This window comes from Sminthopsis crassicaudata, chromosome 4 (assembly GCF_048593235.1).
Source record: "Sminthopsis crassicaudata isolate SCR6 chromosome 4, ASM4859323v1, whole genome shotgun sequence".
NCBI classification, from domain to species: Eukaryota; Metazoa; Chordata; class Mammalia; order Dasyuromorphia; family Dasyuridae; genus Sminthopsis; species Sminthopsis crassicaudata.
Window position 1 is genome coordinate 280909979 of NC_133620.1, and position 11644 is coordinate 280921622.

The 11644-nt window shown below is 38.1% G+C and overlaps 1 long non-coding RNA gene across 1 annotated transcript; it reads left to right on the plus strand.

Moving 5' to 3' along the window:
* The first annotated feature begins 5559 nt into the window (after positions 1-5559).
* LOC141541271 (uncharacterized) lies at positions 5560-11246 on the plus strand. Its single transcript, XR_012481718.1, has 3 exons — positions 5560-5755; positions 6090-6287; positions 10816-11246. It is a non-coding gene; the product is annotated as an uncharacterized LOC141541271 (long non-coding RNA).
* The last annotated feature ends 398 nt before the right edge of the window (positions 11247-11644 follow it).

Below are 11644 nucleotides of genomic sequence, written 5' to 3' on the forward strand. Positions count from 1 at the left end.
TGAATGAGTCATTTATTACTGTGTGTTGAGATTGGGATGGAAATTGTTAAAATTGTGTAACTCCTGCTGTTATGTTTGAATGATTTTTAGGAAACCCTACTGTGATATGTATAGGAATTTACTCTTGGGATTTATATGTGGGATGGTTATTTGACAATTTATTTGCTTTTTTTTTTTTTTTTTGGATGATTCCATTTGCCTAAGAGAAAAGGGAGAGAAGAAGAGATAGGAAATTGGGGAAAGAGGAAGAATGGGATCCCCCTATCTCACTAGTTCAGATTGAATTAGAAGTCCTTTAAGCAGTCCTTTTTGGTTTTTACTCCTTGCTTAAACCTACTGGAATGTGACTGTTGGTTATGCTTTAAACTTTGAAACCCCTTATTTTGTTGGAGTTGCTCTGGCAGACTCAGTGTTTGGCATTTTTTTTTTAAAACAATCAGAAATCAGGCACCTTGAGACTTGGCAGTCTCCAGTCCTGTAATCTCAGGTTCTTAACTAGTACCTCAGCCGTCTCCAAGGACATTTCAGGCCTCTAAAGTTCGGAGTTTGCCTGCTTTGCTGGTCAAACTGTGCATACTCTCATAGCTCTCCTCAGAAATCTGTATCCTGGGCGGGGACAGGTGGAGCTACTCCAGGCCTCACCTTTCTCCCCTGGAGTGGGCTGCCCCTCTGAATGGGCAGCATGACTGTCTTGAGCCCTGCTGCTCTATAAGCAGAGTCTGAGTCACAGTTCCTTGAATGGCCCTACCTCAGTTTCCTTAAATTACCTCAGTCCCCCTGTTTGCAAACCCCCCCTCCTGTTCATTAGGACTGATATAACTTAAGGCTAGTTACTTGTACATGTGCCAACTCCAGATAAGGGGGAGTTCAATGAAACCTATGGACAACCAACACTCCTACGGGTCTCGAGATCCTCCTGGCCCAGCTGATGGCCAGGGCTGGCAGTGCCCTTCAGAAGGACATGTGAATCTTCCAAAAGCCTTGTGCTATCCTTGTTTCAAAACTGTACTCTCTAACTCAATTAGGGGGGACTCCCTTATAATAATCTGCTCTGCCGTTTCTTTTTCTCACCTGGAATGGAATCCTTCAGTGAGATTGCTGCCTGACCTGTGCCAAAGCAAACCCTGCCCATCCCCCCACTGTGCCTTCCCTGCACTCCTGAAGGCTCACACCCAGGGAACACTGGGAAATTGATTTCACAGACATGGAAGTTCGGGTTCAAGGGCCCTGCACTGTGCCATAGACCACAGGGTTCAGGTTAGGGAGAAGGTATGACCAGGACACTTAAAGAGCACATTTCTAAGCCCAGGCTGGGAACTGATGAGACCTGGGTAGGAGCTTATTCGGTGCTCCACCCCCATCCTTCCCCACATGGTGCAGGACAGCTTTTATGATGTTGCTAATGATTTCCTTTTCAAGTCCCTACAAGCTCTCTAGGACACCTGGACATTAGTCAGAGCTCTCAATCTCACCCCTGCCCAGCCTCTCCCACCCCAGCCTGCTGGACCGGACCTCCACCTGGAGGATTGGATCCTGACCAGAAAATTTCCTCATGGCTCTGCATTGGAACCCCACTGGACCAGCCCTCACCAGATCATCCTCTCCAATCCTTCAGCAGTGAAGGTGGCCCACCGGAAGGCTTGGATCCATCGTTCGCATGTGAGGCCTTGCCCTGCTCCTGGCACTTCTGCAGGACCTGACTCAGGAAGATGGCGTTTTTGTATCTTATCCCCTTTTGTGGTCTGAACCTCCCTCTTGCTTTCCCTGCTATTGGGGAAGCCCAGCCACTATTCTCCCCACAGATATGTGTGGACCTTAATATGAACTACCGGGGGATGTAGAGGCCTGAAATGATACTTATGGGCAGTCATGGTTCTATCTGGACCTATGCCAGATCTTGGGAAGGACCTGGGGTATCAGGTTTTATGCAGCAGGAAGAGATTTGGGAGCCCTGCTCACAATCCAAAGAAGGACCCTGCAGAGGGAAAACATCCCCATAGGCCCTAATGCAGTTATTAATCCCCCTCATTTACCCCTGAGACCAGCCATGACCACTTCTCGTCTGGAGAGGGAAACCACAACAACACCCCCTCAGCCTCCACTCCCCGGAGGACCACTGAGTCCCTATGAGACCTTCATGTCAGCCCTTGCTGGAACACACCGGCTGATAAACCTGACCAGCCCCACCCTCACCACAAGCTGCTGGCTCTGCCTAGACCCCCACTCACCATCTTGTGGGCATAGGCGCCACCTGGGGGACAGAGGCCCCCTCCACCCTGAATCTCTCTATGCTAAGGATCTGCCCCCAGAGTGCACTGCCCACGTTCCCAGATTAACTTTGGGAGGGAGGGTGAGGCAGGTGCATCAAATCAGAAGGTTATAATCTGGAGCACTCCCCATACAAAAAGCACCGTGTAGTGGTTACCGAGGTTCCCCCAGACAAAAATACTGTAAATTCCCTAATACGGACCTGACAGGGTTCTACCTTTGCATGCACTATGGGATTAACTCCTGGTATCAGTGAATTCGCTTTGGCCTTGGAAGAATCCCTGGAGCTTTGCCTGCTTGTGTATGTGCTCCCTCAGGTCTTTCTGTATTCTGAGGAAGGAGCTGAAGAACATTTTGGTCTATTAGGTAAGGCAAGGAGAGGTATGTATGGCCCTTGGAGCAGCTCGCTATTTCTATGCTAACAACTCTGGGGTGATAAAAGAGTTCCTCTCTGCAATTAGACAGTGGATCAAGAACCTGGAGATGTCTCAATGCTAATCAATGTCTTGGTCCCAGTCACTTTTCAATTGCTCCCCCTGGGTAACCTCTCTTGTGACCTTCTTGATGGGCCCCTTGCCTAATTAATTGTTTAACAACATATATCAGGAAGAGGATCCAGGCTGTTAAGTTGTTTATTGCCAGGGTCACTTACTCTCCCCTGGCCTCTGATAAGTCCAGTCTCTGATGTTCTCCAAAAAAGGGGGAATGAAGTGGAAAAGCACCCCAAATGGAACCATGAAAAACATAATCTTGAATCTTTGTAGTTAGAAGTTTATTATTAGTTCGTCACTCCCTACTTCAGATGGTATTTTAACAACCTAGATGTACTGCCCTGAAACCTTGAAACCTGAAAAGCTTGGTGCTGCCTGAGAATGACCCCCTTAGAGTGATAACTTTTTTTTGCCTCCTGTTTAGAATAGAAATTCCTTTATTATGACAAAGTTATCAAGAAACATTTTGATATCTCTCTCTTCTTTGTATAAATATGTGACCCTGAGACCACTCATTTGCTGACCCCCCTGTTCTGGTGAGATGCAGTGGCTAGCTAGCAAGAAACACTCATAAATTTTCATTATTTTGGCTGCCTTGTTTTTCTCTCCCCTGGGTACTTCAGAAGAATTGGATTCAGAAAGCAAAAACAAGAATGCAAACAGTTCACACTCATTTCCCAGTGTTCCTTTTCTGGGTGTAGCTGATTCTGTCCATCATTGATCAATTGGAACTGGATTAGATCTTCTTTTTGTCAAAGATCTCCACTTCCATCCAAATATATCCTCATATAGTATTGTTATTGAAGTGTATAATGATCTCCTGGTTCTGCTCATTTCACTCAGCATCCGTTCATGTAAGTCTCTCCAGGCCTCTCTGTATTCCTCCTGCTGGTCATTTTTTCTCTAACATTCATATACCACAATTTACCCAACCATTCTCCAAATGATGGGCATCCAATCAGTTTCCAGTTTTTAGCCACTACAAAAAGGGCTGCCACAAACATTTTGGCACTTACAGGTCCCTTTTAGTATCTCTTTGGGAATATAAGCCCAGTAGTAGCACTGCTGGATCAAAGGGTATGCATAATTTGATAACTTTTTGGGCATAATTCCAGATTGCTCTCCAGAATGGTTGGATTCTTTCACAATTCTGATGGACAGGGACAAACAGACAGAGACAGACTAACAGAGAAATCTGTAGTCAAGACCTAAAACCTAAACAAGGACAATTACTTGTAAAATTATATATTAACTTATATTTATATAATTCTTTAAAATCAGCAAATTTCTTTATAGACTTTATAAGTTATACAACCTCATGGATGTAGCACTAAAAACATTATTATCTTAATTTTATAAAAGAAATTCAGTTTCAGAAAAGTGAAGTGTCTTGCCCAGTATCATAAAATGCCATATGTAGGAGGCTTTTTCTGGTTCTCCCAAGTTGTGAGTGCCCATACCAAATTACCTTCTATTTGTTTTGAATGTACATAACACTCATTCTACAACTACTGCTACTCCTCTCCTCCAATTGAATTCAAAATATGTTTTTCAAGAGACCAGATTCAATGTACTCACTCAGTCTATTTACTTAAATTATAGCTCAAAAGCCCCAACAGATATTCTTGCTTTTAATAATCAAACACTTGACACTATTAAACTCAATGGAAAAATATTTATTAAAATATCATGGCATGAACAACAGTAACAATACATTTTTTGACAACCTGGGTTCCCTCCTCACAAATGTGAACAGCATCAGTAGGAAGAGAGAACACACAAATTCAAAAGGATACACATATGGGGAGCACATATGGACAAAATAACTCATACATGTAAAACAGTAGGCCCTTGATATATTTTTACTTTTCACAGTAATTTCATATTATTTCCCCTGAGTACAAACTCACTGAATAAATCAAAGCTGAGGGAGTGATCTCTGAGAGGCAATACCACTACTTTCACCTACAATAGCATCTTTGACCTCAGCCATAGCACCAGAGCTTTAATTTTATGGCAAAAAGAGATGATAGAGACAAATAACAAAAAACTCCCTGGGATTAGGGCAACTTCATCTACAACTCTTTAAGTTTCTATAACCCTCTATATTCCTGTATTTGGCACCAGCTCTTCTCAAGAATTATGTTGAAAAAAGCAAAAAGAATAGAGAAGCTACTCCAAACTATTTTTTTTTTATACTCTGGATTAGAGAATTCCATTTCCACATTATAAATTCTTAACCCATGTTGATTCCAAATCCCTGTCCACTAAGGTAAAAACTTCTTTTCTCCTGCTATCTCTTTCTGTACCCCATTTTAATCCAGCTTATTCCTTATCCACTCACCTTCTATTCTTTATTGATCTACTCTTCCATGATATACTCAAGGGATCCCTGATGTCAACTACAATATTAAAATATTCCCCTGATTTCAATAAATGTGAATATTCCCTCTAAAAATGCAGATCACAATCTAGCCTTTCTTGCCATTTTTCTGTAGCTCTTGTCTACATAGTCCCACAAGTCAGCTACAGTTGCGCCAGCCAATGTTAAACAACATACACTCCTGTTAGGGACATTCCTCTCTTAAAGATTAGCCATATAGCCTTATATGTCACATAGCATTTCAGTTTGGGCAGGGTGGGACCCAGGAAGTAGAAAGAGTGCGACTTTGAGGAAGGAGATTGTGCCACACAGAGGTATAGGAAGCTGAAAGGCTCCTTAAGGTAGCGAGGGGTGTGTCCTCTTGCTAGATCTCCTCCTTTGGTGCATTGTCAACTACATACACCTCCTTTCCGGTGTTCCACCTATGGCATTATCCCAAGTGGCTTGGCACAGGTAATCCCAGAAGAGAGGAAGCATAAATAGATGGCTTTGAGCTGAACTCTCACTTTTGCTTCCTGCTTAACTTGCTGAGATGATCTCTGAATAAAGAAAAACTGCCTGCACCTCCTGATCTGCTCGTCTCTGTGTTTATCCGGGTGGACTCCAAAGACTGGTAAGTATGACCCTGGCAGCCTGCTCCTTTTAGGAGAAGAGTTCTTGGACAGTCTGGTACATACTTCTGGATTTCTCTTGACATTGCAGAGAAGCTAATTGAATACCACAGGCTATTCATGAGTCATCTCTTGATTTTGTCACACAATTAGAACACACTCTTTGATTTTATATTTTTCTGTTGTTATTCTTTACTCCAGTTCCTATTAATATTATTTTTCACCATCATTATCAATAATAATAATAAAATTAGCATTTTATATCATGCTTTAAGTGCTTTACTCATGTTATCTCATTTCATTCTTTTTGCAATTCTTTATTATTCTATGTTATAGTTCACATCCAACTGAATGTTCATTTTAGCCCTGCCATTCAGACCTTGAAATACTGTCTGCGCCTGGGGCCCCACTCTCTGAGTAATGATTCCTTCTTAGAACATCCCTTTAAAAAGAACTTCCAGGCTATCCTCCTCTTCATTTCCAACCAATCTGCATTCCTCTGGATGTCTTCTGGACATCGTATTCCATTGCCAGGTGACTATCTTTCATTCCTATTTCAGCTTTCTTTTATGTATTATTTTCTTTGTTAGAATAAAAGTTTCTTGAGAATAGGGACTAGCTTTCTTTTTGTCTGTATTGATAGTCTAATGCTTTGCACAGTAAATGGCACATAAGTGACTAACAAATGCTTGTTGACTGATTGATATATACCTCTCTATTGCCTTTGATTGATAATTCCTTTGTATTCCTTGTAGGATGCAGTATTCCATAATTTACAACTCTACAAGTTTATTGAAAGTTATTAGTACTAATATTATTACTAACATTATGAGATTTTGTTTCTTGGAAAAGGTTTGGATTTTTTGAAGAACTCACCTAATTTCTGTATTTTTTGGTTTAGTCAAGGTTATTGTTATAACTTGTAGCCACAAAAGAAAACCTGAACCATAAAGGTGCAAATTAGCTCCATTGTTAATCTCAGAGCCAATTCTCTAAACTGAGATAGGGGTACATAATTTATTATCATTTGAGACTACAGAAAAGCAAAAGGAGGGTAGTACAAATTTAGAAGACTAATAAAAGTACACAATATTGGGAGGAGATAAAAAGTTAGGAATTGGATGGACATATAGTAATCAGATTACAGTGTCTTATTATTTTAGATTTGGGGAACAAGTACTTCAAGATGAGTAGATTCTTGCTATTTTAATGTCCCCATAGTTAGCATGGGAAAGAAAATTTCTCTTAATCCCCAGGATAGTAATGTGTAGTCTACCCACAATCCATTCAAGTATGCTAAACTCTTTAGAAGCTTTGCATAAGGATTCTATAGTGTTATTAAAGTAGTTTTGCAGTTTCTTACAAATAATTCAACTTATTCTTTTATTCCTATTTAATTCTGGTCCTGACTTGTGGTATAGTTATGTCTGTCCAAGATATGAATACTGATGTTAACCATTCAGTGTGAATATTTACCTCTCAGAAATCATCTATAAATTGTAAGTCTGTAATCTGGAGAATAGACATTCTTTTTTTCCTGCTTGGACTGTTAGAACAAACTCTTGTTTGAGTTTGCATATAATTAGAAGACTGAAAGGTCCTGAGGCTTGATGCATTTACAACAATGTTTTGCTCAAAAAATCTTCACCATAAAAGGGGAATTCTTCTTTAACTTGGATTCTTCACTGGAAATCTTCCATGACAATGCTGAACTCTTTTGGAAGGCTACATTTCCCTATTTTGTATCTTGATTGATATTAATAATCACATCAATTATAGAACAAAGTTGCTCAGTTTTTTCCCAATCCTTTGAGGATCCTTTTTTTGATTTTGAAATATAAATTTATAGAGACAGTTTGTTTTTAAAAAGGGCCTTTTAGTTTTTAAAAAAATCAAGTGCTTTTTTATAGTTGACAAAAAAAAGCACAGTGGGATCTCAAATTCCCTCTATATTTCAGTTAATTGTGAGATAGTAAAGTTGTGGTATGCTGTGGAATATCACTTGTAAAGATTTACTTATTCCTTCTTAAAATCCTTAACAAAAATGCCCTCAATGTCTCTGTAAATTATTCTTCATCCAAAGATCCAAAGATCTTTAGGTTGCACAAAGGGGAAAAGAAATATGAAAATGTGATGTGAATTAGCAGGTTTCAGAGTATAGTTATCTAGGGAAAGATTTTTTTTCAGTATGTCTGGTGCCAGGGTCAAATGATAGTCTCTGGATTAGTGGGAAAATCATCCACAATATTTACAATGGACTATGTCCTTCAGATTCTATAATGGTATCTCTTTCTCTGTCTCTGTCTGTCTCTGTCTTTCTCTGTCCGTTTCTGTCTCTGTCATACTCCGTGTGTCTCTCTCTTTCTATCTCTCAATAATAAGTTCAGATTTGGGGGAATCCCTTTGATATCTTTCCCTTCATATACTTTGACATTTTTTGATATTTTAGATAATAATAATAATAATAATTGATATTTATATAACACTTTTAGGTTCACATTATATATGTTATTTCATTTAATCAGTGCAACAATTCTGTGAGATAGATACAAAGAAGATTCAAAATTGGAATGGGTATGTTGGATGACAGAGATAGTCTCCAAAATGTCTTAATAAGTTAGGAGGTTGGAAAAAAATTAATAGAACTAAACTTAATAGGCATAAATGAGGAAAAATCTGGGTTTTCAGTAGATAGATTATGACTTAACATTATGATACAGTAGACCAAAAGGACTTTATTAATTCACATTAAAGACACTTAACAGTCTTGAATTGTGTGTCTGAACTAGTCCGACCAAATCTGGAGAATCATGTTTTACCATATTTTTATCCAAATTTACCATATTTTATTTTTATCCAAAATGTCTTTTTAATTTTTTTATTTTATTAAAACATTTTATTTACAAAATACAAAATACAAAATGCATAAATAATTTTTCAACATTGACCCTTGCAAAACCTTCTGTTCCAAATTTTCCCCTCCTTCCTCCCACCTCCTCCCCTAGAGGGCAAGTAGTCCAATGCATGTTAAATATGTTAAAATATATGTTAAATCCAATATATGTATACATAGTTATAAAGTTATCTTGCTGCACAAGAAAAATAGGATCAAGAAAGAAAAAAAAAACTGAGAAAGAAAACAAAATGAAAGCAAACAATAACAGAAAGAGTGAAAATGCTATGTGGTCCAAACTTAGTCCCCATAGTCCTCTCTCTGGGTGTAGATGGCTCTCTTCATACTCAACAATTGGAATTGGTTTGAATCATCTCATTGTTAAAGAGAACCATGTCAATCAGAATTGACCATCTTATAGTCTTATTATTGTGTATAATAATCTCTTGGTTCTTCTCCTTTTACTTAGCATCAATTCATGTAAGTCTTTCCAGGCTTCTCTAAAATCATCCTTTTGGTCATTTCTTACAGAACAATAATATTCCATAACATTCATATATCATAATTTATTCAACCATTCTCCAACTGATGGGCATCCATTCATTTTCTAGCCACTACAAAAAGGGCTGTCATAATGTTTTTGCACATGTGAGTCCCTTTCCCTCTCTTTTAAGATCCCTTAAGATATCCCAGTAGAGACCCTGCTGAGTCAAAGGGTATGTACAATTTGAGCATAATTCCAAATTGCTCTCCAGAATGGTTGGATCTGTTCACAGTTCTACCAACAATGTATCAGTGTCCCAGTTTTCCCACATCCCTTCCAACATTCATCATTATCTTTTCCTGTCATCTTAGCCCATCTGAGAGTTGTGTAGTGGTATCTCAGAGTTGTCTTAATTTGCATTTCTCTGGTCAATAATGATTTGGAGCACCTTTTTCATGTGACTACAAATAGTTTCAATTTCTTCATCTGAAAATTGTCTGCTTATATCCTTTGGCCTTTTATCAATTGGAGAATGGCTTGAATTCTTATAAATTTGAGTCAATTCTTAATATATTTTAGAAGTGAGGTCTTTATCAGAACCCTTAAATGTAAAAATGTTTTCCCAATTTATTGCTTCCCTTCTAATGCATTAGTTTTGTTGGTACAAAAATGTTTCAACTTAATATAATTAAAAAATATCTATTAAGTGTTCAATAATGAGTTCCAGTTCTTCTTTGATCACAAATTCCTTCCTTCTCCATAGATCTGAGAGGTAAACTTCCATAAAACAGAAGTGGATAGCAGACTGGATTAAAAGCCAGAATCTTACTTATTATATGTTTTTTTTTTATTTTTAACAAGAAACACATTTAAAGCAGAGTTATACATACAGGGTAAAGGTAAAAGCCTGAAGCAAAATTTATTATGCTTCAGGTGAAGTAAAAAAAAACAGGGGTAGGGAGCCTGATCTCAGATCAAGCAAAAGCAATAATTGATCTAATTAAAAGAGATAAGGAAGCAAACTATATCTTGCTGAAAGATAACATAGATAATGAAGCAATATCAATACTAAATGCACCAAGTGATATAGTATCCAAGTTCTTAGAAGAGGAGTTAAAAGAGCTGCGAGAAGAAATAGACAGCAAAACTATGCTAGTGGGGGAACTCAACCTTGCTCTCTCAGAACTAGATAAATCTAACTGCAAAATAAAAGAAAGAAGTTAAGGAGGTAAATAGAATTTTAGAAAAGTTAGGTATTACAGACTTTGGAGAAAATTGAATGGAGACAGAAAGGATTATATTTTTTTTTCTCGGAAGTTCATGGAATTTATACAAAAATTAACCATGTAGTAAAACATAAAAACCTCAAAATCAAATACAGAAAGGCAGAAATAGTAAATGCATTTTTTTTCAGACCATGATGTAATAAAAATCACAGGCAATGAAAGGCCAGGGGAAAATAGACTAAATATTAATGGGAAACTAAATAATCTAATCCTAAAGAATGAATGAGTAAAACAACAAATCACAGACACAATCAATAACATCATCTAAGAGAATGACAATAATGAGACAATATACTCATAATTTTTTGACTTCTCTTGTGTCTAACAGTTTAAAATACACTGATGAAATTCAATAAATAGCTGTTAATTGATAACAATCTTACCATCTTTATTTTACAGATGAGGAAAATGAGACACAAGAAGAAATGACCTACTCAGCATTACATAGTTAATAATTGATGGAGTTTGGACCAAAACCCAAAGACTTTAGGTTTTGTTTGCTGAATCATCTTGCTTTTTTTTTTTCCTTTGTACTGGAATGCATTTTAGAATTTATTTCCTCTGATGATTGATATTCTTTAATTCAGGTTTGTTTGTTTTGTTTTGTTTTTGGGATTGAAGGCAAATCTGAGATGAAACTGTGATGTGTCTGTTTTTGTGTGTACCTTGTATGGGAGGAGGAGGAGAGAGAATGATTTTGCTGAGTCCAATCAAGTGAAACCTCTTCTTAGTGAGGTGGTTATGGAGGGGGAAGGGATTAGATTGTGCAAAGTGTGGAGGGGAAAGAGAATGGATGGGACTAAGTGTATCTCCCTAAATATGAGCCACAAACAAATAATAGAGAGCTGACATTCTAGCTGTGAGCTGTTGCTCTGAGTGGAAGTAAACCATCCCTGTCTAATGTAAAGATGTCACATTTGGCAAGATTTTCCCAGCAGGACCCACATTCCTGCTAATCACTTAATCTTCATGTTGCTTTCCTTAATGCATATTTACCCTTCTGACTCTTCTTCTTCCTGGGCTGGAGTCCAAAGATTCCTCTGCCTCAGCAGTCAACTCAATTCAATTCAATTCAACAAATGTTTATGGAGCAAATACACTTAAGGCAGTTTGATTTGACTCCATTCATTTGAAAAAATACTTATGAAGTACCTACTGTGTTTCAGACACTCTACTAGACACTGTGGATACAGAGACTAAACAACATGCTTTCAAGGGGCTTGTATTT